The sequence below is a fragment of the Nicotiana tabacum genome, chromosome 13 (assembly GCF_000715075.1).
Source record: "Nicotiana tabacum cultivar K326 chromosome 13, ASM71507v2, whole genome shotgun sequence".
NCBI classification, from domain to species: domain Eukaryota; kingdom Viridiplantae; phylum Streptophyta; class Magnoliopsida; order Solanales; family Solanaceae; genus Nicotiana; species Nicotiana tabacum.
The window spans coordinates 108,202,776-108,209,532 of NC_134092.1; the positions used below are offsets into that span (position 1 = coordinate 108,202,776).

Genomic DNA, 6,757 nt, shown 5'->3' on the forward strand with positions numbered 1-6,757 from the left:
CACTACTCTACCGAGGTTAGGCTTGATACTTATTGGGTACCGTTATGGTGTACTCATGCTACGCTTCTCCATAATTTTTGTGCAGATCCAGATATGTCTGCTTGTGCCGGATGCTAGAGTTGATTTGAGTTGCTACTTGGAGACTTCAAGGTATACCTGCTCTACGTCTGCAGGCCTCGGAGTCACCTTCCATATTTTACTCCCTGTTGTATTTCTTTCAGACAGTGATGTATTAGATATTCTAGTTTATTCTATAGAGCTTATGACTCAATTCCACCGGTTTTGAGAAAGTATTTGTGGAGATTCTATATCGAGAATTTATATCAGTTATTCACCCCTGTTTTAGTATTTTTGGTTGATTATTTCTGTCAAGTTATTATTAACTGTTAGGCTTACCTAGTCGTAGAGACTAGGTGCCATCACGACATCCTACGGAGGGAAATTGGGGTCGTGACAACGGGTTCGGGGTTGACTTTTGTTGACTTTTGAGAAATTATTTAAAGATCTTAACTTTATTAATTGAAATTGAATTCTCTTGGTTAAGTTACTTTTTGCTAGATTTGAGCCGAGGGGAGATGAATTTTAAAGGAATAGCATTTTTAGAGTATTGATTGAGGGCTTTGGAGGTAAGTGTCTTGCCTAGCTTTGTTGGAATTTTTTTTTTTAATAAAATAATATTGTTTTTCACATGCGGGGGTGATGCATATATGAGGTGACGAGCGTATATGCATGTGTCAGGGTTAACTATGCCTGGGGATAGATTATACGGTTCTTTGTGCCTTGTTGGAATATGTGACTTTCTTGCGTCATGTTTTACTTGACTTTTATATTAATATGAATACGAATTTCAATGCTAGAAACCATGATTTAATTTATTATAACTTGATTAAAAATTTGACGGACTTTTTGTGAAACTATTGATGTGCTAAATTCGATCATCACACGTACTTAATCATAAATACATCGCTACAATCATTATTCTTGAGATATTTGGATTCCATACTTGAGTTGAAGATCGTTTCTGAGATTTGTTGAGATACTTGAACAATAAGGTTTTTGAGGTTTATTGAATTGTTATTGGCTTGAGAGTTGTGATTGATGTTCATTTGGGGTATTTGCTTAACCCCTTTTATTGATGTTATTCATATTTCCTACCTTGCTTGCTATTGATATATATATATATATATATATATATATATATATATATATATATGCTTGGTGAGGAAGAGTGTAAAGCACGAAGGGTGATGCCATACCATTTCATTTGAGAGTAATTATACACGAAGGATTATGCTGTGTCATTTCATATACATCATAAAGTGAGGAAGAGAGTACAGCACGAAGGGTGATGCCCTGCTATTGCATTTACATTATCATATGAGATTGAGAGTAAATTCACGGAGGGTGATGTCGTGCCATTATTTTTATATTATCATGTGTTCATGGCACGAAGGGTGTTTCCGTGCAGGCAAGGACGAGAGACATGTATTATATTGTGATATCGTTTCCTTGTGTATACATTTATGCCTTTATCTTGAGTTGTTACTGTTGCACCTATATTTTTTATGTGACTTGTCGTTGTTGTTTTGTCTTTGTCTTCTACCTCAACTGTTGATGCACTATCCATGCCTTTTATCTGTTTAGCTTATAAAGATCATGCTTTCCTTCTTATTTGTTATATCTACATCTATGCCATTTCTCATTTGTTGCACTTTCGTATAAGCCTTCTACCATTAGTTAGTGAAATTTATGTTCTTCTTTCTTAATTGCTATCATTTACTTCTATGCCTCCTACCTAGTTTGTTATTGTTGTCCATATGCACTGTTTTATTCGTTATTGCTACATGTGTACTTCTCACTTTGTCGGTAGTGTTGTTGGCATTTCTTTCACATGGTTGGTAATGTTATACATATACTTGGTGAGGAAGAGATAAATGCACGAAGGGTGTTGTCGTGCTATTTGATTTGAAATACATTCATATATTTGGTGACGATGAGATAAATGCACGAAGGGTATTGCCGTGCCATTTGATTTGATATCTTGAGTACATTTCTCATGCTATGAAAGTTCTGAATTTACTACCGTAGTTTGATGGTCATCGCTTTAAGTAAAGGATTGGTTGTGATAGACCGTAATTTCTTATAGTAATCATTTACTGCTTCGCATATTTGTTCTTGTACTCTTTTTTGTTATGTTCTAGTATTGTTTCTATTGAAATTCTACTGCACAAGTTATAACAATGAGTTTCTTTTAACTAAAAAGTCTTGTCACTACTTCACCGAGGTTAGTTAAGATACTTACTGGGTATATGGAGTCGGTTGTACTTTTACTACACTTCTGCACCCTGCGTGCATACCTTGGAGCCGAGATGCAGTGGATGACGTACGGGAACTGGTACTGAAGATGTACCTGCCTTCCGAATTTAGCTACCACTTGTCCCTGGGTAGTTTTAGAGTTGAATTCTGTTTATGTACATTTCAAACAGAAGTTGCATCTATTTCATACCAGTTTGTGCAAAAATCCACTCTTTGTACGTAGCTCATGACTTGTACTACCGGTCCTTGGGATATTGTGTGGAATTCAATTATATGATTTGTTGATCATTTTTAATTTATTAGAATTGTGTTGACTATTATTGGGCTTACCTAATGAGTTGGATTAGGTGTCATCATGATTAGTTGAATTTTGGGTAGTGACAAAGATAATTAGTAAATTATCTGATAAAATGTTACTACTAACCTATTATAATAGCAGGTTAATTTATGTATAACAAAAACTTTCAACCTAGGAGTATACATAACAGTACATAGCATGAAATAGCAAGGTCGACTCCTGGCATCCCAAACATGAAAATGCTCTTCAATCATATTCCACTGCTTGCCATTTGCATAAAGTGAAAAGACAAAATGTCGGGAATAGATAGGAAAATATAAGTAAATTTGTCAAACTTTAGTAGATAGAAATTGCCACAAAATGGCACGTGTCTAAAGTAGCTAGAAACAAGTTGTTAGTTGGCTGAGAAAGGCCAATATTTAATTAATGTTACATTCGAAGATGTTTAAAACCAACCATAAATCTTATTCCTTGAAATAGAAGTATCTTGGAGCATCTTCCCAATAAAGAAGAAGATGTGCGCAACAATCTTTTTGATTTGGGAAAATGAAAGGCAAAGAAGATATCCTTACGTACATGCTGTTTGAGAGGCAGAATTAGATATTAAAAAAGGAAATTTTGGTGATTCTCCTACTTTCCTGAAACAGCAAGCTAAGAACCAACTAGATCAAATTCTTTTTGAGATAGTCCAAAAATAATCCACGTGTTATCATAAAATAAAAGAAACATAAGTACTGTTGTATTCTTATCATCAATTGATTCTCTATGAGAAAATTGGCTCAATGTAGAGAAAAGGGTCGGTTGATACCTTGAAAGGCCACAATATCTCATCTGTCCAATTGAAGGCCTAAAATCGCTGTTTTAATTAAAGTTACCTTATTTTTAGGCAACCGTTGGTCATATCAGAGGATAGATATTGTAAATCTCTTGTAATTTGTATCTCATTTTTTTTAAAAGATAAATTTTTCCAAGTTCTATGTGATGTTGTATTAGCGATATTTTCGGTCATTTAACTAAATGTTAGTTTCACAAAAGTCACTCAACTTTCATTTATCACTTTAAAATAACTCAACTAATAACTATAACTCTAAAGTCATTTTGGTTGTTCTCTCAACATATACCCGCCGGAAATCTGACATGGCAACTGTAAAATCTGCTAATTGCACTTTTAGAATGCCACGTCAGCATCTAATATCAATTTTTTAAAATTAACCCATTATTTCTCCGGTCCACTTTACTTAATTTTTAGTCTATTTTTGTGGTCCACAATATTTTATTTTTTCAAATATAAAAAATAATTAACTTTTTTTTTAAAAGTTACCCTTGGAGTAAACATGCTAGGAGTATTTGTTGTATTTTCAACGGACAAATTAAGGTTAATATGGAAAATTAAGGAATTTAAAGGCTTAATTCCTTAAGATGTGTGGAAACAACCAAAAAATCAATTAAAATGGACCGGAGGAAGTATAATTTTGTCCAAAATTAAAGCAAAGCGGAATAGCGCAAAATTAAATCACAAATTAAGAACTTGTAGGCCAATTATTTTTCATAACCTTAATTTGTGATTTAATTTTGAGCTAATCCGCTAAAAAATTAATTAAAGTGGACATGATGGAGTAATGGGTTAATTTTAAAAATGGGATATTAGATGCTGATGTGGCATTCTAAAAGTGCAATTAGGAGATTTCAGTTGCCATGTCGAGAGAACAACCAAAATGACTTTAGACTTATAGTCTATTAGTTGAGTTATTTTAAAGTGACAAATGAGAATTAAGTAACTTTTGTGAAACTAACATTTAGTTGAATGACCACGGATAAAATTACCCCTATTGTATTAATAGAAAAAGATAGTTATCTTTCATACAACACAAAGGATAAAGATTACCCTTCAAAAAAAGGCATCGGTGGCGACAAAAATATAAGTGCACCTACCCATACAATGCAAGAATACTAGCAAACAAAAAAGTTCGTCTTGTCATATTTGGTTCTAATACTGTATCTCATTCAGTATTTATGTACATGCGTTTATATACGTGAGAAAAATCGACCCCTTGAATATATGTTTATCCGATATTGTACATAATTATTCTAATTTGTGTAGTCTATAATGGGGCGAGCATGAGAAATGAAATGTGACAAGTCCAGGTCTAAGTAATATTAATTTCGGTAATTAAGACATAATGGGTTGATTACCTGCATGTAATTTGTGTAATTTCAGTGTAGATTAAAGTTCTTAATTTGATCGCTCTAATTGGTTAAGTAATCTATTAGCCACTTACAAGAACCATGACAAGAACCAGTTGGGATATTTCGAATCTTGACATGTTTGATTTTAACAGTAGGCGTTTTTCTTTTAATTTTCCTTTTGATGACTTCACTTTCATTTGATCAAAATACAATTAGTTATGGATTCACCCTCCTACATCCAAATAAACTCTTAAATCCCTATAAAATGAAAATCATACACATAGTGTGGTGCAACGTTTCCATTATATTTGAATTAAGTGTTTGATTTAATTTCTTTTATACTAACTATTTTTTTTTTAAAAAAAACAATTCAAAAGCTTACCGAAGTGAGAATAAAGATCAGTATAACAAAAAGTAATACAACTGTTGAGAGTGGGATTTGAACCCACGCCCTTTCGGACCAGAACCTTAATCTGGCGCCTTAGACCAACTCGGCCATCTCAACATTTGTGGTTACCGCAGCCAACCGCAACAATTAAACAGCTTCAATATTTCACTAATCCAAGCCACCCCAGCAAAATAAAAAAGGATAAAATTTAACCATACTTATAGTTAGGGGTGTCAATGGTTCGGTTCGGCCGATTATTTTATAAAATTTATATCATACTAAATTTTCTGTTATTCTATTATGTATAACCAAAATTGGACTTTTCGAAACCGTCCCAATCATGCCGGTTTCTCTTCGGTACGGTTCGGGTTAACTTTCGGTATTTTTTTAAATATCATGTAAAATTCACCAGTAGAAGTAGAATGCAATAATATATGTTCTTTTATAGGACTTAGCATAACTCTCTAGACATTTTTACTGTTTAAAGGGTGATGAATTAAAAAAAATGAAAGATGGTTAGAGTATAGATCAATCAACTATTCTACAACAACGTAAAAGAAACCAAACAAAGGTCAAAAAAATATAAATCACACGAGTGGAAAGATATTAATCAAGCTGGGACTGAAGAATAAAGTCTATAGAAGATTAAATATTCAAAAAGATAAATCTAAATTATATAAAAGGAAACATATTCAATATATTGTAATTTGCTATTCATAATCATTAGAATACTTTGTGTCTTGCTAATGAAGATACTTGAAATAACTTAGTTTTAAGTAGAAGTAGCATAGTAGGTTTTAGGAATTAATATTTTGAGTTTAATTACTTGTTGGCTTGTAACAATTTTCATAATTCAAAGGCCCAAAGAAAAATTTAATGCATTATTATTTTTTAACTTACTGCATAAATATATTTTTCACATATAAAATTTATTCGGTATGGTTAGGTATTTTTAGTTTATTTTCATAAAATAAAAAACCTACCCTAATTATCAGTGCGGTTATAGATTTATATAAAAAAAACTTACGGTTTCTTTAAAAGAAACCTAAAAATCAGTTCGGTGCGGTACGATTCGGTCGGTTTAGTCGGTTTTCGAATATCCATTGACACCTCTACTTACAGTGCCATTACTCTTGTTGATATCACTAGATTGTACGTCCAACATTTTTAACTAATTTCCTTAACATCTTGGGTTGGCCCTCCATATTTTCTTTTAAGAAAAAAAGAAATTTCCCATTTTGGTCAAACTTTTAGCTTATTATCTGTTTTAGGCATAATCATTTTCTGTTGGCAAGTAGCGGCTAAACACTTCCACTTGTTCAAGAACGAGCTTTGAAACTCGAAGTTGTATGCCCAGATCTTAAGTTCGAGTTCGTGGCTTAAAAGTTGATAAATGTGAATACAAGTTATGTATTTTGAGTTACTTATAACCGTTAAATATCTTTTTTGGATTGGGTTGAATAATTGAACTGAAAACATGTTTGTTGTTGACGAACTCGCACGAGACTTGGTTTGAAATTGCAGATCTAAAGTTTGTGGTTTGGAATTAAGTATTGCTGGGTAACTTG

The 6,757-nt window shown here is 32.7% G+C and overlaps 1 non-coding gene across 1 annotated transcript; it reads right to left on the reverse strand.

Moving 5' to 3' along the window:
• Window positions 1-5,225: 5,225 nt before the first annotated feature.
• Window positions 5,226-5,306, reverse strand: TRNAL-AAG (transfer RNA leucine (anticodon AAG)). Its single transcript has one exon. It is a non-coding gene; the product is annotated as a tRNA-Leu (tRNA).
• Window positions 5,307-6,757: the final 1,451 nt, after the last annotated feature.